General features: G+C 42.3%; 1 long non-coding RNA gene across 10 annotated transcripts in view; it reads right to left on the bottom strand.

The window, feature by feature from the left end:
• LOC149455897 (uncharacterized) overlaps positions 1-22135 on the bottom strand; it is a 363195-nt gene that overhangs the window by 138799 nt on the left and 202261 nt on the right. The window lies entirely within an intron of this gene.

The following is a 22135-nucleotide window of genomic DNA, read 5'->3' as shown; positions in this document are numbered from 1 at the left end:
AAGTATTTTTACCCCTTGAAATTTTCCACATAATTTTCATCATGACCAAAAACGAAATGTATTTTTCACATAAAATCCCAATAAAATACATTTAAGTTTTTGGCTGTAAAATGACACAAATGTGGAAAATTTCAAGGGGAATGAAGACTTTTTCAAGGCACTGTATGTAAAATGTTTTAGAATACACTGATAATATAAACAAAAGGAAATAATAGAATTTTTCTAATTAAGTGAATGTGACTTTTTCATTATAAACCTTCCCACTTGCATCTTTTGTATTTTACCTGGATCAGATGTGCATTGATTGTGTAGCTTCATGGTGTCATTTGTTGCCACATATGCACACACTATAGTAGAGTTAGTGCCGGTTCACATACAGTTGTGTTCAAAATAATAGCAGTCAGACATCACTAACCTGATCAATCACTGTTTTTGGTAGAAATGATATTTCTACATGGCAAATAATTTACTAGCAGGTGTAGTAGAGTAATAGAAATCCAACAGACCCAACAGTCATGACATGCATGCTGCTGATTCTGTGTAACTGAATCACTAATTGAAAGGGGCATTTTCAAAATAATAGCAGTGTGGAGTTCTATTAGTGAGGTCATTCATTCTTTGAAAAACAGGTGGCAGTTATTGCCCTTATTTAAGGAAGGAAGGCAGCAAATGTACATGCTGGTTACAGTGCATTTCTCTCTGAAATTCTGAGGAAAATGGGTCGTTCCAGACATTTTCCTTGATTAAAAAGTTGATTGGAGAGGGGAAAACATATAAAGAAGTGCAGAAAATGATAGGCTGCTCAGCTAAAATGATCGCAAATGCTTTAAAATGGCAACCAAAACCTGAAAGTCGTGGAAGAAAGCAAAAAACTACCATTCAAATGGATAGAATAGTCAAAATGGCAAGGACTCAGCCAACAATCAGCTCCAGGAAGATCAAAGAAGGTCTAAAGTTACCTGTGAGTACTGTTACAATTAGAAGACGCCTATGTGAAGCCAAGCTATCTGCAAGAAGCCCCCGCAAAGTCCCACTGTTGAAAAAAAAGACGCGCTGAAGAGGCTACAATTTGCCAAAGAGCACATTGACTGGCCTAAAGAGAAATGGCGCAACATTTTGTGGACTGATGAAAGTAAGATTGTTCTTTTTGGGTCTAGTGGCCGGAGACAGTTTGTCAGACGACCCCCAAACACTGAATTCAAGCCACAGTACACTGTGAAGAGAGTGAAGCATGGTGGTGCAAGCATCATGATATGGGGATGTTTCTCATACTACGGTGTTGGGCCTATTTATCGCATACCAGGGATCATGGATCAGTTTGAATACATCAGAATACTTGAAGAGGTCATGCTGCCTTATGCTGAAGAGGAAATGCCCTTGAAATGGGTGTTCCAACAAGACAACGACCCCAAACACACCAGTATACGTGCAACATCTTGGTTCCAGACCAACAAGAGTGACGTTATGGAGTGGTCAGCCCAATCCCCGGATCTTAATCCAATAGAAAACTTGTGGGGTGACATTAAAAATGCAGTTTCTGAGGCAAAACCAAGAAATAGAGAAGAACTGTGGAATGTAGTCCAATCATCCTGGGCTGGAATACCTGTTCACAGGTGCCAGAAGTTGGTTGACTCCATGCAACACAGATGTACAGCAGTTCTCAGAAACAGTGCTTATACAACTAAATATTCATTAAGTGATTCAAAGGAAAGCAAAATCGTCAAACATTTTTCATTTTATATAGTGAATGTTTGAGTTTGTAAAGAAGAACACAAACACTGCTATTTTTTTGAACAGTCTAATATTCACTTTTCTTCAATTTTTTTTAGAGGAACAACACAAATTTGATATTTTTCTTCATGTTTTGATTTGGAATAGAATGTGTAGTGTTCCCAATGCATTTGTGTGTATGGAAATAAAAGCTATTAGAAGGATTTTGAGCTTTATTCACTTTTTTCAACACACTGCTATTATTTTGAACACAACTGTATATATGGATTGCATGTGGTTTGAACCGCATCCAATCCGCATGACATGTGAAAAAACATTGCTTCCTATTGTGCCTGTTCACATATGTCCAATGCGGATTCAGTGCGGTGTGGAAAAGTCCGTTCCGATTTCTGAGCAGTGCCTGCAGGTGCAGATTACAGGCTATTACCTTCTGGGGAACCATTTCTAAGCCACAGATGGGCGAATAGGATAAGATCCTGAGCTAATCCTGTCCTGAACCTGATGTAAACCTGACATGAACCGCTGAACAACTACTGTGTCAATTAGCAGTGAAACCTGAGCTTCAATCCGCTCTACACGTGTGAATCAGCTCTAAATCTTGACATTTTTGTGTCAGAATTTTCTGTTGTGTTCAAACATGAGGCATGCAGCCTGGCACTGCACCAAATAGTGCATGGCCTCTGTCTGTAACCTGAAAACTGAACCATCCTGTGAAGAAACTATATATCCCACAGTCCCTGGGTATCTCAGTCTGGTGCTGTGCAAAGGAGACCTACACAGTAATTAGATCTGACACAGACACAAGCAGGCAAACCAAACAACAGATCACCATGCCGAAGGATGTGTTTTATCACATTAGCACTTCCACATTTGTGATACAACAGGAATAAAAAAAAACGAGGGCTCTAACATATGAGCCTGAAAGCATGGGCATGCGGACGCCATCCCTAATTTAATTAAAAAGAAAAAAAAAAAAACTTCTCCTCAGGAATAGGTAGGAATTAGGTTAGGGCCCCTTTAAGAAATCTGACAGGGAAAAAAGCAAGAAGAGAATAACCACGTGACCTTAGAAAAAGCGGGAAAAATCACGTGACCTGGAACATTCTGGAATTGTTTGGGGCTCATTATATACAGGGCACTTCGTAACAGAATTCTCACAGTTGGTCAGAGTTGGCCAACAGGTTGCAAGGAGCTATAATATTAAGGAGCCGGTTTGTGCTAATTCTGACCATGAAGACCCTCATGAGGCAAGTTTTGGAGCAAGCCAGGAGCAGCGGAGGAGAAGAATGGCTGTGGCGCTGCCTTGATATGGCAGCCGAAGGGGAAGAGGGGAAGGAGCGGGAAGACACAGAACAGGGGTTGGAGAACTCACCGAAGCGCTGTCAGAGGAAGAGCGGCCGAATAGAGCCTGTCACAGAAGAGCGAGTCTCGGCACAGTTCCAGTGGTTGACCAGCATCATCAGCAGGGCAAGAGGAGTCCGGCTGGGCATCGGAAGAAACGGTGGTCGGAAGAGCAAGCCAGCATGAGAGGAGGAAGAGACAGGTTCCTTCGCTGCCAGGAAGAGTAAGTATTCATGGAAGTCGAGCATCCCTCGGAGCTGAAAGTGAGGCTGCGGCCTCCGAAGTGGTTGCTAGGCAACAACCTCAACTGGAGCTGAGTCAGGAAAGAGAAACGAGCCTGTGCATGCAATACCGACTTTATCCAGTGGTGGCAACAGAGGTCAGCACAGGGATCCAGAAATCGAAACAGCGACATCTTGTGGAAATGATGAGATTAACAGCTTATTAAAAAATATTAGATTTCATTACAACACTTACTAATAATTTAAACAAAAATGTTAATAGTGATAATTTGTTAAAAATAGTAGTCATGCTAATGTGTGGGTTAATAAGGATAGTAATGTTAATATTAATGATAAATTGTCCAGTAATTTAGGTAGCATGAGTATAGAAAAAAATAATACGGGAATGAATATTAATTCGCCAATACCAGAAACATGTTTAAAATAAGTTTTGCTATGTGAAATATCCCCGCTAGGATATCATTTATCAACGCAATTAAAAGAAAAAATATGGAAAGGAGAATTTGTGGTTATTCTGTCATTGTTACCCTCAGCAAAAGATTTCACAGGCAAAACTGATAGAAAACCCGACGATGAAGACAGGCGTAGACCAATAGCGAGATCATTTCATAATTGGCTGCAAGCTTTTGCAATATATTCTAGCGTGCTAGGGGAAAAACACCCAGAGCATTGCAGTGGTTTATTCCGACATTTGGAACAAGTTTTAGAGGCCTATAAAAATTTTGGAGGATTAGGATGGTATCATTACGACAAATCTTTCCGGCAAAAACTATCTATATATCCATCACTAAAATGGGGTATGAAGAATGTAGGCTTGTGGCTAAACTTAATATTACCTCAAAAACAGACATTTCAAAAACCACAATCTTCCATCACAGTATTCCCTTATATAAAAGGGATATGGTTACGCATTCAATGAAAGTCAATGTAAGTGGGCAGGGTCATGTAGGTACAAAACACGAATGTTCGCATTGTTCAGGCCCACATTCATTTCTTAAAGGTTTCAAAAGAAACATGGCTTTTCAAGGACAAAAGAGAGAATGTATCAAAAGGCAGCACACCAGTGAATTTGGAAAACATGCGTCAAAGTTGGAAATATATCCAAACAAGGAGACAGTTAAGTTTTTAAACGGATGGTTTTTTGAATGGTTTTTGTTACCAATATTTTCAGGTTATGGATGTAATATTGTTGATAATTTAAAGTCGGTAGATCAATTTCACATTGTTAGAAAAAAATTAGAAACAGAAATAAAAGAAGGACGCCTGGCTGGTCCTTTTAACCTCTTCACACTGGCCGAACGCAAATGTGCGGCCTCCCGGCGTCTGGGCCTAGACGCCGAGCGGTCGCACATTTGCATTCTATTAAAAAAGGACATATGTGACGAGAGCGCACACCCTGCCGTGCTCCCAGCACACATGTCCGATACTCACGGAAAGGTCCCGATCTCCTCTTTCGATTGGGACCTTTCCCGATCATGTGACCGCCGCATCACAGCGGTCACATGACCCTGAACCCCGCCTCCCGGCTTCTGAAACTCTTAAAAGGGCCGGGAGGCACCGGCGCAAAGGGGTTAAGGAACCACCTTTTCATAATTTTAGGATATCGCCACTGGGTAATATTCCTAAATAAGAACCGAATACGTATCGGCTTATTCACCACCTATCATTCCCAAAAGGCTTTTCTTTAAACGACAAAATAGATGAAGGATCAGCATCAGTATCATGTTGCACGTTTGAAGGAGCCATTCATAAAATAAGAAAGTTTGGAAAAGGAGCATTGCTAGCCAAGGCAGATATAAAGGCAGCATTTAGGCTATTACCTATTAACCCAGAAGCATTTAACTCATTGGGTATCCATTATGAAGGTCAACTTTACTACGATAGATGTTTACCAATGGGTTGTTCACTGTCTTGTGCGTATTTCGAAACATTTTCAAAATTCTTACAATGGGCTATTGAAAAAGAATCAGGCCAGAATGGGAGAACTCATTATCTGGATGATTTTTTGTTTATAGGCCCAGCATTTTCGACAATATGTGTAGACATGCTGCAAATGTTCAGTAAGGTAACGCAGCATTTCGGTATACCATTAGCAAATGAAAACGATTTATCCAACCACAAAATTGGAATTTTTAGGAATACTGATAGACACAGAAAAATTTGAATTTCGACTGCCAAGAGGAAAAAATTGACAACAATAAGAGGGTAAAAAAAAGTATTATTAATAGAATTACAGTCATTATTAGGCCTACTGGCATTTGCATCCAGAATAATGCCAGTGGGAAAAATATTTTCGTGTACGCTTTATTTAGCGATTTCGGGTTTAAATCTCCTTTCTCACATGTAAGATTAACCTGTGAATTAAAGGAGGATTTAGTAGTGTGGTTAAAATTTTTTGAGGAATATAAAGGTTGTTCGTTTTTTCCGGATGAATTTATCTTTGCAACGGATTTTGAATTGTTCACTGATTCAGCTGGCTCATTTGGTTTTGCGGAAATATGGAAATCACATTGGAGTTGTGGTAAATGGCCATCAAAATGGATTCGAATGAATGCAACAAAGAACATACCGTATTTTCCGGCATATAAGACGACTTTTTACCCCATGGAAATCTTCTACAAAGTTGGGGGTCGTCTTATATGCCGGGTGTTGTGTTGAATCCATACCGGTACTTTCGAGCTGACGCTTCTGCGCATGTCTTCGGCACCAGTAGACGATCGCCGATCACCATTCATAGCAGAACTGCATGAAACTTCAACAAGGTCGGATGCAGCAGTTGAGTGCTCGATTGAGCTGGACTGAAACTGTGACATGCAGAAAAGGGATACACATCGGCTAGCAGCAAGATGAGTATGCCCAGGAAGATGTGTATCCCTGACGCTTCTGCGCATGTCACAGTTTCAGTCACAATCAATCGAGCACTCAACTGCTGCATCCGACCTTGTTGAATTGACCCCTTCATGGCAATATCTTAATGAAATACGGTAATTAGCTAAGCATTATAATCATAATAATAATGTCTTCACTGTGGCAGTTCTGTGCAAACTACGGTACCGCTCGGATCATCTTGGAGACAGGGAGGGCTGGGCAGGCAGGGAGAGCTGACCCACCCAATCCAAGCAGGCTTTGTATGCAGTGTGCACAAAAAATACATCGCTTGCCGTGATTTGTTGGTTGTTGTATACTGGGTTGGATTGGCGATTCTGAGGGAAGGCAGGGGGAAGCAGGAGCATCTGCACTTCAACCAATTCGAATGTTGGAACAGCGCATCTCTAATGAAGTTTGGTGTGCATCTTATATGTGGTGAAAAAACAGAGTCTATCTGGTGAGCAGATACATGTGGTGGTTCATACAGTACAGCACCAGTATCTGTACCGGTTCATACAGTACAGCACCAGTATCTGTACCGGTTCATACAGTACAGCACCAGTATCTGTACCGGTTCATACAGTACAGCACCAGTATCTGTACCGGTTCATACAGTACAGCACCAGTATCTGTACCGGTTCATACAGTACAGCACCAGTATCTGTACCGGTTCATACAGTACAGCACCAGTATCTGTACCGGTTCATACAGTACAGCACCAGTACATACAGTACAGTATACAAATGGATAACAGTCAAGACCCCATCATGGCTCCACCAGCAAGAAGAAAGAAATATGAAGCCAGTTTCAAACTTAAAGTTGTAAACTTTGCCATGGAACAGAATAACTGTGCTGCTGCAAGACAATATGGAGTAACAGAAAAGATGGTTCGGGACTGGAAAGCAAATGAAAAAGCATTAAAGTGTATGCCAAGGGGTAAGTGTGCATTAAGAAGAGGCACCCCACATTGGCCAGAACTCGAAAAACATGTAGCAGACATGGTGAATAAGCATCGCCAAAACGGTTATATAGTGACCCGAAATAAAATACGTTTGTTTGCACTTCAGTGGGCCAAATCTAACCCAGATCACAGCAACAGATTTAAGGCCACTGTATCCTGGTGTACTAGATTCTTGGAAAGGCATAATATGACACTTAGGCAAAAGATGAAAATTGCACAAGAATTACCTGCAGATCTTGATGCCAAAGTAAATAGTTTCCATCGATACGTAATACAACAGCGCAATAAACATGGCTATGCGTTAAGTAGTATCGGAAATATGGATGAAACTCCAATGAATTTTGATATGGTTGGAAATAAAGCTGTCCATCCAAAAGGTGAAAAAACAATTTTAATTAAAAACAACAGGACATGAGAAGTCCAGTTTTACAGTGGTACTAGCATGCACAGCTGATGGTGCCAAACTGAGACCAACGATTATTTTTAAAAGAAAAACAATGCCGAAACTCAAGTTCCCTGTTGGTTGTTTTGTACACGTGAATGAAAAAGGCTGGATGGATGAAGAAGGGGTAAAGCTATGGCTTGATAATGTATGGAGCAGGCGACCAGGTGGACTTATTCAAAAACGTAGTCTACTGGTGTGGGATATGTTCAGGGCTCATTTAACTCCCAGCACCAAGCAAAGGCTTGCAAGAATAAACACAGATGCGGCAGTTATTCCTGCAGGATTGACATCGTTGGTACAGCCACTGGATGTGTGCCTAAACAAGCCATTTAAAGATCGCATTTGAGAACAGTGGAATGAGTGGATGGTTAGCGGCGGAAAGTCATTCACAAAAGGAGGAAACATGCGGGCTCCACAGCTGGATGTTTTGTGCAAGTTTGTCATAAAAGCCTGGAATGATATTGATGCAGAAACAGTAATCAAGTCTTTCAAGAAGTGTGGCATATCAAATTCATTAGATGGTATGGAGGATGACTACTTGTGGCAAGATGAAGAGGAAGCCGAAGCTGAGACCACACCATCTGATACGGAATTAGATCCATACGATGACTGCCTTACAAATGTATCACAAGATGTCATTGATGTACTTATGATATCAGATGACAAACAGGAGGATTTTGAAGGCTTTTAAAGGGAAACTGTCACACCAGCAAAACCTTGCAGTTATGATGGGCGTTGCTGACTCGCCAGGAACTTGCTCTCTCTCTATTGTTTGTTATCTTCCTCCTATCATCATCAGTTCCAGTTTGGTTGACTGCTTAGAAAACAAACAGCATGGCAGCTCCCATGGGTTTATTGTCTTATCCTTCCTTTCAGCTTTAGAGTGAATTAGGAAAAGTTTAATCCACTTGCACTGTTTTATGTTTACATGTTTGATGACAAACAGCCTTTGTTTATAAGTGACAGTTTTCCTGCTAGGTATCTGCATGTCATAAGCATTTGAATTAAAATGACCATATTGAAATCAAATCTGATGTTTTTTAATTTTTATTTGGTGTGCGTTGGAAGAGGGGTAGTCTTCCATGGCGAGTATAGCCCAAACCCTATATTTTAACAGGAAAAGTAGGAGGTCTTCTTATACGCCCAGTCGTCTTATACGCCGGAAAATACGGTAGTTTTGCTAGAACTATTTCCTCTAATAGTAGCGTTGGAATTATGGGGAGAGCACTTTTCCAACAAAAGGCTGTTAGTACAGACAGATAATAAAGGGGTTATGTATGCAGTATATTGTTTATCATCTAGGTCAATTTTGGTGGTAAAATTGCTTAGATATTTAGTTTTGAAATGTTTAAAACTTAATATTTGGATTAAAGCAAGATATGTCCCAGGTAAAGAAAATCAAATAGCTGACGCCTTATCTCGATTCCAGATATCAAGATTCAGACAATTATTTCCAACAGCAGATTTAAAAGGGTTTCGAGTGCCCAGATCACCTGTGCAACCGGATTTAAACGTACTGATAAAGGCCATAAAAAATTCGGTATCCAACAGCACATGGGTTGAATATTCATCTTCATGGAATAAATGGAAGCAGTTTTCCAGAGAATTGGGTTATCAGTTCAATTGCCCATCTGAGAATACAATTCTTTCTTTTTTGTGCTCATTCATGCACATGAATTTTGCTTATAGCCATATAGTTAAAATTCTAGCAGGAGTTTCCTTTTTCCTCAAGTAATTTTCCAGCATGTACATCATTCTTTTCGGTGAAACAAGCGCTCAATGGATATAAAAAACAGCATTATTCTCCAGACACAAGACATCCCATATCTATCGAATTATTAAAAAAAATATGTAGGATTACCAAAGAAATTTGTTTTTCAGACTCCAAATCTATACTGTTTAACGTGGCATTTATTCTAGCATTTTTTGGAGCATTACGCATATCAGAACTATTGCCCCCAAATAAAAAAAGAAATGTCTGGTCTACTACTACAAAATGTGACGGTTTTGGAAAATGGAATTAGTTTGTTTATTCCATTTTCAAAAACAGATCAGGCTGGAAGAGGAAAATGGATCAATCTTTATACTTACTGTATAATAATAATAATACTTGGGGAGACATGGATATTTGCCCTTTTGTCATGGTAAAAAAGTATTTGAATATTAGACCGGTCAGCCTGGGTCTTTTTCTGGTGCATGCTGATGCATCAGCTGTAAGTCTCAATTTAATGCCATTTTAAACAGCTTCCCGCCCTGCCACTGTATATATACGTGTGCAGGGCGGCACTCAGGCGCAAAACCACGTTTTAAAACGGGTTCCGCGCTCCCGATGTTTTCACCAGCAGGGGGCGCGTGCGCTCCCGCCGACCCGCGGGTGACACCATTCGATCCCGGAGGGATCAATCATTAGATTTCAGCCAGTGATGTCTGGCTGAAATCAGATGATTGGTCCCTGTCCTATCCTGTCCTTTGTTGAAGTTTACACAGGACAGGATATGATGTCATTCTTCTCTGCCTGGACACATTCCGTTCCAGACAGAGAAGACGACACAGTAAAAATGAGTAAAACAGCACATACCCACAGTTAGAACACACCTAGGACACATTCAACCCCCTGATCGCCCCGCCCCCCCCCCCAGTTAACCCCTTCACTGCCCTGTCACCAGTGTCACTGATCAGTGAATCGATTTTTACTCATCACTGTATCAGTGTCGCTGGCGACTTCCGATAGTGTTAGCGTCCCTCCCAGATAGCGCCAGATTGCCCGCCAGTACACCAGTAATCCCGTTTAACCCCTTGATCGCCCCCCCCCAGTTAACCCCTTCACTGCCCTGTCACCAGTGTCATTGATTACAGTGAACAGATTTTTACTGATCACTGTATTAGTGTCACTGGTGACTTCCGATAGTGTTAGCGCCCCTCCCATATAGCGCCAGTTTGCCCGCTAATGCACGGGATTTTTTTTTACCAAAAACATGTAGCAGAATACATTTTGGCTTAAATTTATGACTAACTTTGAGTTTACGATATATTTTTTATAGCTGAAAGTAGAAAATATTGGTTTTTTTTCAAAATTTTTGTGATTTTTTTGTTTATAGCGCAAAAAATAAAAAGCGCACAGATGATAAAATACCATCAAAAGAAAGCTCTATTTGTGTGAAAAAAAGGACGTAAATTTCGTTTGGGTACAGCATTGCATGACCGCACAATTATTTGAATTAGTGCAGCGCCAAAACAGCAAAAAAAGGCCTGGTCATTAAGGGGGGTAAATCCTCAGGCGCTCAAGTGGTTAAAGAAGGCATTAACAAACTAGGTCTTATACAATTTAAATTCACATCTCATTCGTTTAGAATAGGCGCAGCTACGCAAACTGCAAAAATGGGCTTGGATGATGAAATAATAAAAAAATTAGGTAGATAGGAGTCACAACGTTTCCAATTATATGTTAGACCTAACCTGTCTGTTTATTTCTTCAGGTGATAGAAGATATATATGGATACTGGGACATTCATTTGTCTACTGGGCTTTGAAAAGAGCGGCTCAGCGTTCATATTCAGCTAATTTAACAACGGATCCTGCAAAATCTCTAATTTTATGGAAAGGAATACGTGGTCTTAAATGGTTTAACTTGTTTTTTCATCTTTCTAAGTTGTTTGAAGTTTGGCCTGCACCTCAGATATTAATCATACACCTTGGGGGAAATGCCATAGACAATGAGAAAACTCTAGAACTAATGTTCATGACGTAACGGGACTTACACCGTTGCCACTTACCATCCCCGAATACTACCATTATCTTTTCAGAAGTAGTCCCTAGACTTGTATGGTTAGTTAATCCTCAATTAAAAAAGACGACTAAACAAGTCTATGGAAAAATTCATGCCTCTGATAGGTGGAATTTCATACCATCACACGGATCTAGAAGGAGGAGTTAGTGGCATTTATCGTTCAGACGGTGTGCATCTATCAAACGTAGGTATAGATATCTTTCATTTAGCATTACAAAATAGTATAGAATTGGCCTGCGGCTCTTGGGTAGGCCGGACGTTGTAAATAGTTTGGCTGGTGGGGTCTTATTGATAGAATTATTTCAGATAGCTCGAGTCCTAAAAGACTGAGCAAGTTTATTCCTGGTTGATAATTAAAATGTAAAAGTTTTGAATAAACGATATTGCAAATTTAATTTATGTTGTGTGTAATTACCAATAAAAGTGCCGCAGCCAAAATTTTATGCCAAAAGAAGAAATATTGTGTATGTGTCATTATTTAAATAAGTGTAGTTATTTCGGGGATGAGGAATAACGTGCAGCCTGCATTTCCATGCACAGGACCCTGTGTGACCCAAAACAAGTAGTTGCCTGTCCTAAGGGACAAGTTAGGTGTATGAATACATAGACACAGGAGAACTGATCAGCCTATCATTACAAGCAGGGGCGGACTGACCATTTGGAAACTTGGGCACTGCCCGAGGGCCCGGGGTCAGTAGGGGGGCCCCATGAGATGCCCGTGGTACCTTTTTCATAGGCTTTTTTGAGTTTGGGCAAAGACACAGGGGCCCCATGATCCCCTATTGCCCGGGGACCCCATGAGTTGTCAGTCCGCCCCTGATTACAAGGTGAGATAAACAGAAAACACAAGGTGTAGAATTACACGAATAACTATTTGAAAGCGTACAACATATTTAACAAAGAATAAAGTATGTTTAGGTATGTAGTTGCACGTGTACCTGGCTACAGCAAGTGTCATGGCCCTCTATGCTTCAATGTCAGGCCAATCTGACAATTCCGGTAACTGTTGAAACTTGCCTGCTCTCTGCTGCCTGGAGGATGATGAAGACGAGGTGTTACTCTTAAAAACTAATTTCTCATAATCCTTTCGTGACTCCTTGCAAGTGGAAAACTAGCAGGAACAGTCTTGGCTCCCCATCTGATGCGGAGGCATCTATCCTGGCTCCAGAAATCCCTATGCATGGCCCTTTTCACAGCAGCTCCAGCCTGATCACCTGAAGCTCTGACACCTGTGACTGGTCCTGCTCGGATATATTCCTGCCATCCTATTTTACACTTGTGAGCGCATATAAATGTGTTGACCACTTGCCCTCCTGAGGATTTACCTCCCTTCCTGACCAGGCTTTTTTTTGCTATTCGGCGCTGCACTATTTCAACTGATAATTGGGTGCAGCATTGCATGACCGCATAAACAAAATTTATGTACTTTTTCACACAAATAGAGCTTTCTTTCGGTGGTATTTGATCACCTGTGTGCTTTTTTATATCATGTGTGAGACTTTTTGGGAGCCTAGCCAAATACAGGAGCCTGAAATCCAATGACCACTTTGAAAGCCTGAAGGTGCGTAACTTCCTCATTTCACCTCCTAACTACCTAGCACAGTTTTGGAGGCCCTGACATGCCAGGACAGCACCAACCCCCCCAAAATGACCCCTTTTTGGAAACTAGACACCTCAAGGAATTTGAAAGAGGCATGGTGAGTATTTTTCAGATCTCATTTTTTCCTCACAAGGTTTTGAAATATAAAAAAAAAAAGTTTCTAAAAACGCGTGGCAACAAACAAGATCTGCAAAGCACTCACCATGCCTCTTTTAAATTCCTTGAGGTGTCTACTTTCCAAAAAGGGATCATTTGGGGGGGTTGGTGCTATCTTGGCATTTCAGGGTCTCCAAAACTGTGATAGGTAGTCAGGAAGTGTAATGAGGAAATAAAGCCCTTTAAAAGCCTGAAGGAGCATATTGGATTTTGGGGTCCTGTACTTGGCTAGACTGCCAAGACGTCTCTCACATATGGTATCCCCATACACGGGAGCAAATAGTTTGGGGTGTCTACTTTCCAAAAAGGGGTCGTTTTGGGGGTGGGGGCATTTTATGCCCAGCATTAGAAGTTTATGCCACACATCATTCACTCTTCTAACCACCTGAAGACTAAGCCTTTTCCGACACTTCTCTGTTCACATGAAAAAAAAATCAGTATTTTGTTCTAGGAAATTACTTTGAACCCGCCAACATCATATATTTTTTAAAGCAGACACGCTAGTGAATAAAATGGTGGGTGCTGCAATTTATGGCACATAGTACTCGAGCAGCGATTTGTTTTTTTAAAAATACACTTTCTTTACTTTTAATGCACAAAAACACAATATATTGGCCAATTATTTGGTAAAATATAAAAGATGATGGTATGCCGAGTAAATTGATACCAAACATGACATGCTTTAAAACTGCGCATGCCCTGTGCAATGGCGACAAACTGCATACATTTTTAATATCCATAGGTAATGCTTTAAAAGCCTTTACAAGCTACCATTTTAGATTTACAGAGGTCTAGTGCTAGAATTACTGACCTTAATCTGACTTTTGCAACGATGTTAACATACTGGCACGGGATCAATGTGGGGGGGGGGGGGGGGGGCGAGGGTGCTTTATTTTTTAAGTTATTTTGATTTTTTACATTATTTTTACACTGTCCTTTTCATTTTTTTGATCACTTTTAATGCTATCACAGGGAATGCAAATATCCCCTATAACTTCAATGGATATTGTCATACATTCATTTTTGAGAAATCTGGGGTCTATGAGACTCTAGATATCTCCTCTACTCTTACATTATCTAATCTCACCAAGATCGGTGTGATCAGATGCTTTCCCAATTTACAAATGGCGCTGTTTATATCCTGCGAAACTGAAGTGATGAAATGCTCGTAGCTTCTGATTTCTTAGACTATAGAGATGATTGTCACCATTCTGGTCTCCAATCAGCTCTATGGTCAGCTGGCAGAAACACCCGCTGCATTCTCAGGTTCCCCCGAGAAGGCCGTGGAAGGCAGCGGGGGAGGGGGGCATCGTCTCTCGCTGCTTGTAAAAGCAATCTTGCAGCTAATTAGCCACTAGGATTGCTTTTACATGAAAGCTGATCACTGGCTGAAAAACATTATACCAGGATGATGCCTGCAGCACCAGCTTGTACTACACTTGTGGGACTTGCCACATCACCAAGTGATACTGCAGTGCTAGTATGTGAAAGACCAGGATGTACTAGGCTGCTGGTGCTCGCCAGTTCACCAAAAGGTAGAGTGGCACTAGTACTGGCACTCTGCTGCATATGAGAGTCATCATGCAATTGTAACATCTCAGCAACCTGGGATTGGGGTTGGGTACGCCTGATCTTAGCAGAGACCTCTTCTCCATCATCTGAGCTATCTGTCAGGATGCAGCTGTTGTCTATAGGTTCGTATTTTGAGGCTGATTGTGTCAGGGAGTCTTCCCCTTCGTTCTCACCTGACATACTCAGAATCCTGTAGGCCTCTTCACTAGAGTACCTTTCCATTGGCATTTTGGCCACTACATTTATAGGTACCTAGTGCGCCCCACGGTAAAAGGAGCACCTAGCTGTCAGGGACTGCTTGAACCACTACAAAAAAATGTACCAGCAAGTGCTAACAGAGATCAGGCCTGATTCTACAAACACTGCGGTTTTGTGTGCAATGTATCAAGTGACAGTGACCTACTGACACTGCACTTGCTGGGGGAGAAGGGGGCGGTAAGCGTAGGGGCCAAACGCAGGTGCTGGCAGGTATCGGGGCTGATCCCGCTAATACTGCGTTTTTGGGGACGCTATACTAATGTGAACACTGGTATAGTGCTGATCTGATCAAAGATATTGATCCATTCAAAGACTATACTAGCAATGGAGGTTTATAGTGTATGTGAGTGTGCTCCTGGCAAACAAGGGGTTAAATGGGATTACTGGTGTACTGTCAGGAAATCTGACGCTATCTGGGAGGGGCACGAAAACCGTGGGAGTGCAAATCACATACATATATGTGATTTTATGCACCCGTGCCGCCCTGTATTTCTACTATAGGGTGGCGCGGAAGCGATTAAACATGTCCAGTAAAAAAAAAAAAAAATTAAAAAGTAAAATTTGGTCATAAATTTAGTCCAAAATGTATTCTGCTCCATGTCTTTGCTAAAATAAAATCCCAATAAGAGTAAATTAATTGGTTTACATGAAAGTTATAGCGTCTAGAAATGGCGGTATAGATACTGGAATTTATTTTCTTTTTTCTATAAATAATGACGGCGATCAGCGACTTATAGCGGGACTGTGGTGGGCATTCTGACACTGGGAGGAACTGACTTGGTGTCACTGATATCCCCAGTGACACCAATAGAGTGATCAGTGCTAAAAAAAAAAAAAAAAAAAAAAAAAAAAAAGCACTGACACTGTACTAATGGCACTGGGCAAAAAAGGGTTAACATAAGGGGTGATCAAAGGGTTAACTGTGCGCTGTTTTACTATGGGGGCGTGCTTACACCCGGAGCAGTGTGCCCGAGCCGACAGGGAGGACGACTGTTAGTAAACAAAGTAGCCCTCCTCCCCGTCAGTGATTGTCGGTAATCACCGGGTGCTGGCAGGTAATCATCGGCCTGGGCCCGCTGATTGACAGCCGTGGCCGCGAATGGCGGCGTGGGTAGGGCATGAACGCGGCCTGCGCGCACCCCCTACTTGGAAATGCAAAATCACGTGTACATACGTGTTTTTGTGCACCCGTGCTGCCCTTTGGCAGCATTTCTGCTATAGGGCGGTAAGGAAGTGGTTAATTGGTGTTTATAAGTGGACTTGCAGTCCAAGTTACCTTCTTTGTGTGTCTTTCATACAATATGGAAATGTAAGAACCGCAGTCATATCATTATGGCTAACTGTGCTCTTATTTCTAACAATAACCCTAAATATCCCAAAAAATTAAAAGTCTGCAGCCCCTGCGGAGCAGGCACCTTTCGCTGAAAAAGAAAGTAAAAGTCTCCTAAACAAGATACAGAAAAAAAATCTGAAAGCTAAACCCTGGAATAACCAAATCTTGTCTAATTACCAGAGGCGTGTGTATTCTTCCTTCAATCTTTGTGTGCTTTGTGTATCTCTGCCACATCTGTGCAGCAATCCAGTGTGAAATGTTATCTCTGTACAGCAGCTTTCTGTAAAATCTTTAGTGGGAGAGGCCTTCTGGGTACCTCTCACAGCTCTAGACTCCACACAGCCTAGCGATGGGACTGCTACTTTTACAAGGTAATAACCAAGTTTGCAAAGACATTTGGTGCACACAAAGTGAACTTATATCCTTTGTGACTATTGAAGAATAAAGAAAACAAATATAGGTTTATGTGTAGCTTTATGACCTACAGGTTATACCAGGGGTCCTCAAACTATTTAAACAGGGGGCCAGTTCACAGACCTTCACACTGTTGGGGGGCCGGACTCTAGTTTGAAGAAGAAAAAAAAAAAGAACAAATTCATATGCGCACCACACACATCTTATTTGTAGTGGAAAAAAACTGGAAAAAAACAATACAATATTTAAAATACACTGTACTCTAACGCACTGGACACCACAATGCACAGTACACTGTGATGCACTGGACACCGCCATTAACTGTACACTGTGATGCACTGGACACCGCCATTAACTGTACACTGTGATGCACTGGACACCGCCATTAACTGTACACTGTGATGCACTGGACACCGCCATGCACTGTACACTAACGCAACGGGCACCGCAATGCACTGTACTGTGTGACGTACTGGACACCGCAATGCACTGTACACTGGACACCGCAATGCAGCGTACTGTGTGATGTACTGGACACCGCAATGCACTGTACACTGGCACACTGGACACTGCAATGCACTGTACACTAACGCACTAGACCAGCCTTTCTCAACCAGGGTGCCTTGAGGTTTCTTCAGGGGTGCCTTGGAAAAAGGTCTAAAAATTGCCCAAAACTTGTACACAAGCCAGCGGGTGGAACAAGCCTGCCTTTTAGTAACACAAAGCCACAGGTTTTCATTGTGCACCATTAGGACCTTTTAGCCACCAGTGCCTGACAACCAATGACATCATCAGTTGATAAGGAGGATGTTGGTTGCCTGCACAGTATCTTGGTTTGACCCTCTCCCGCCCCTCTCGGTCTGTGCTGGGGGTCACATCTCAGTGATAGAGAAAAACTGAGGGAGAAGAGAAACATTGGAATACTAGTCAGTACCAGTGTGCAAAAGTGTATTTACTTTGGAAAAACAAATCACCTCTAATGTTGGGCGTCCTATGTATGCGGATGTTGCTGCGTTATATAAAACTATTAGAATACTTTTATACATTTCAGAATAGGGTGCCTCAGGATTGTCCATAATTTCAAAGGGTGCTGTGACAAGAAGGCAGGAAGAACTAAGGGATGTGTCCAGGATGGAAGGTATATTTGCCCCAGGTTCATGTTATACACGGACTGTTTCTCCTGTTGTGCTGTGTAGTGAGCCGTTTTAGGTCACTGATGATTTCATTAGCTCAGCTGTAGCGAGTTGAGGGCTCTGGGCTCTATAAAACGCCCAGGCTGCTTAGAGAGGATGCTCCAACCTGGAACCAGTTTGCTGTGCAGGACAGACTGGGGAGCAACCAAACCATCCTGTGGTGAGAGATAATCTGTGTGATCTTAGACTGTGTGAACACTCTGTGTCTAAGCAGCAATAGGCTGTATTCAGACAGCTAGATAGGAAACCTGTGTTTGTAGTTAGATGCCCAGCAGGGCAAGGTTTTATTTTCTGTTTGTATTTTTTTGCTGTTTTGACTATTTGCACCGTGTGTTCACAAGACTTGTAAATAAAGCACAAACTTTTCACCAAGATCCTGCTGTCGTGCGGAGCCTCTTTCACGGTGTTCTGACCCATCCAGGGGGCCAAGCACAACCCGCTACTGGGTTAATCCCTCACATATGGTGGAGGATGCAGGCAGGTGAAGCAAGGCCAGCATGGAAGAGATACTGAGACAGCTTGCTTTGGCAAATGCAAGTCAGCAGAAAACAAATGCAAGTTTGCAACAGAGCCTTGCAGTCCAGCAGCAGGTTTTGCAACAGAGCCTTGCAGCCCAGCAGCAGGTTTTGCAACAAAGCCTTGCAGCCCAGCAGCAAGCCCCGGAACAGGCGTAGGCACGCCTTAGGGAATCGTTGGAATGGCAGGAACAGATACACCAACAGCAAATTGCAGCCATCATGAAACAGCTTCAGCAGAGTGAGCAGACTGAGGCTGGGAGTGATTTTACTACCATACCATCTTTCCGTGTAAGTCACCTGCTGCCAAAGATGTCTGCAGATGAGGACCCTGAGATGTTTCTGACCACTTTTGAGAGGACAGCTGAAAAAGAAAGTTGACCTAAAGAGCAGTGGGCTGGACTAGTGGCCACCCCACTATCTGGCGAGTCCCAAAAGGCTTATTTTGACCTTGAGCCTGAGGAAGCCAAGAACTAGGATCGTTTAAAAATGGAAATTTTGGCGCGGCTGGGCGTAACCCTGGCTGTCCGGGCTCATCGGGTACACAACTGGAGTTATCGACTGGGAAAACCACCCCGATCCCAAATGTATGACCTTATTCATTTGACCAGGAAATGGCTGCAGCCAGATACACTGTCTGGACCAAAGATTGTGGAAAGGGTGGTGATGGACAAATTTCTGAGGTCTCTCCCTACTACCTTGCAGAAATGGATGAGTCATGGAGATCCACAAACAGCAGACAAGCTTTTGGACCTTGTGGAGAGATATCTAGCGACTGAAAATCTTACGTCTTCCCTCAAGGAATCACCGACTTTCCACCCCAAGACCAGACCATCCCCAGCAATGGGTAACATTGCACCAAGGGATGGGGGTGGAGAGATTGGAAAAGGGGGAACGAAAGGTACTTTTGGGACTGTTTCCAATATCTGGCGTGAGCGGCCTGGAAAGCCAAACCCGCCAGAGGTGAGCAGAAGGATAATCTGTTACCGCTGCCGGGAAAAGGGACATGTAGCAGCAGATTGCCCAAGTACGGATGAACCAATGCACTGTGACTTTCTTACTGAGAGACAGCAGTCCCCATTTGCAACTGTTACTTGCACTGCTGAAAAGGGAAATGAGAAACCTTTATGCAAAATGGGTATTGATGGTAAAAATGTTGTTGCATTGTTGGATTCAGGTAGCCTGGTTACTTTGGAAAAAACTGAATTGGTAACGGGAAAAACCTTGCACCCTAGAAAATTGGCAGTCATTTGTGTTCATGGGGACACGAGAGAGTATCCAGTGGCAACAGTGTCCTTTGAGACCTCCCTCGGTAACCTGTGTCATCAGGTGGATCTGGTTCCCTAACTGCCACATGACGCCATTGTGGGGAGGGATTTCCCAAAATTCTGGGAGCTCTAGAATGGCCCAGATTTCCCATTAAATGGTCCTTCAGAGCCTGAAGGTTATCCTAGGGCAGTGGTGGGCAACCTTTTTTTTCAACTGAGCCAAATCTCGCCAAAACCATGATTGAAATTTATTTTGAGAGCCACATTTTTAAAACTGAAAATACATCTCCCATATAGTAATTCATCCCCCATATAGTAATTCATCCCCCATAGTGTAATTCATCCCCCATATAGTAATTCATCCCCCATATAGTAATTCATCCCCCGTATAGTAATTCATCCCCCGTATAGTATTTCATCCCCCGTATAGTATTTCATCCCCCATATAGTAATTCATCCCTCATATAGTATTTCATCCCCCCATATAGTATTTCATCCCCCCATATAGTATTTCATCCCTCATATAGTAATTCATCCCCCCATATAGTATTTCATCCCCCCATATAGTATTTCATCCCCCCATATAGTATTTCATCCCCCCATATAGTATTTCATCCCTCATATAGTATTTCATCCCTCATATAGTATTTCATCCCCCATATAGTAATTCATCCCTCATATAGTAATTCATCCCCCATATAGTATTTCATCCCTCATATAGTAATTCATCCCCCATATAGTATTTCATCCCTCATATAGTAATTCATCCCTCATATAGTAATTCACCCCCCATATAGTAATTCATCCCTCATATAGTAATTCACCCCCCATATAGTAATTCACCCCCCATATAGTAATTCACCCCCCATATAGTATTTCATCCCTCATATAGTATTTCATCCCTCATATAGTAATTCATCCCTCATATAGTAATTCATCCCCCCATATAGTAATTCATCCCTCATAGTATTTCATCCCTCATATAGTAATTCATCCCTCATATAATATTTCATCCCTCATATAGTATTTCATCCCTCATATAGTATTTCATCCCTCATATAGTATTTCATCCCTCATATAGTATTTCATCCCTCATATAGTATTTCATCCCCCCATATAGTATTTCATCCCCCCATATAGTATTTCATCCCTCATATAGTATTTCATCCCTCATATAGTATTTCATCCCTCATATAGTATTTCATCCCTCATATAGTAATTCATCCCTCATATAGTAATTCACCCCCCATATAGTAATTCATCCCCCATATAGTATTTCATCCCTCATATAGTAATTCACCCCCCATATAGTAATTCATCCCTCATATAGTAATTCACCCCCCATATAGTAATTCATCCCTCATATAGTATTTCATCCCCCACAGTACTATTCCCCCCCCCCCCTTCTAGTAAGCCAAGTCCCCCGTGTCAATTCACTTACCTTTTGCGTTCCTCTCGCTGTCTTCCCGCGCCGTTCGGGTCTTCAGGGCGGACTGTGAGAGGAGCCTAGCTCCCCTCCCCTCACGTTCGGCACGCTGCCCCGCCTACACACATCCTGACAGCCACATCCGCGGGCCGGATTAAAAGGTCCGCGCGGACTTTTGGGGCTGCCAACCGAGAGGAGGCAGGGGAGCGGCCGACCGAGAGGAGGGAGGGGAGCAGGCGCCCGGCACACAGAAGAGCCGCATTAGAGTGGGTAAAGAGCCGCATGTGGCTCGCGAGCCGCGGCTTGCCGACCACTGTCCTAGGGAATCCTCTGAGGGTGAGGATTGAGCCTGTGTTTCCCTTGCCAGTATTAGCAGGGAAAACAGAGCCTAGGGAGGAGCCTACAACCCCTAGTGTTTGACTTAGAAGTACACAGGGAAAATTTTGCCACTGAACAACTGAAGGACCCCACATTACTAAGGGCCCGAGAGAATGTAGTAAAAATAGAGGGGGAATCCTTTCTATGAGTGGATTCATCTGGTGTGCTGCATACTACCCGGATAAACAAAACTGTGATGATTGTACAGGGGAATACACCACAAGTGCTGTTGACCATACTAGAGATAATTGGTCACCTACATAGGGTGAGTGTTGGTCCATGTGGGGCACCAACAGTACTGTTAAGTGGAGCATGTTATTACAAGTACCAAACCACTGGCCCTTTTCACACCTTCGTATTATCTTTTTGAACTTTTAACTTACATATTCTTTGGTTTACTTTATGTTTATCGAATGTATACACAATGTTGTAATATGAGCAGTTTGCATTTGATTATTTATGGTACACTGTGTTGAGGTTAACACATATTTAACCCCTTGCCCTACTGAGGATTTACCCCCCCCCCCCCCTTCCTTACCAGCCCATTCTTTGCATTACAGCGCTGCGTTACTTTAACTGACAATTTCGTGGTCATGCAACGCTGAACCCAAATGAAATTTACGTACTTTCTTTCCCGTGAACTGAGC

Source organism: Staurois parvus, unplaced genomic scaffold (assembly GCF_062004578.1).
Source record: "Staurois parvus isolate SC_StPar_1 unplaced genomic scaffold, SC_StPar_1.0 ptg000385l, whole genome shotgun sequence".
Lineage (NCBI taxonomy): Eukaryota > Metazoa > Chordata > Amphibia > Anura > Ranidae > Staurois > Staurois parvus.
This window is presented reverse-complemented; position numbering and strand designations above follow the sequence as displayed.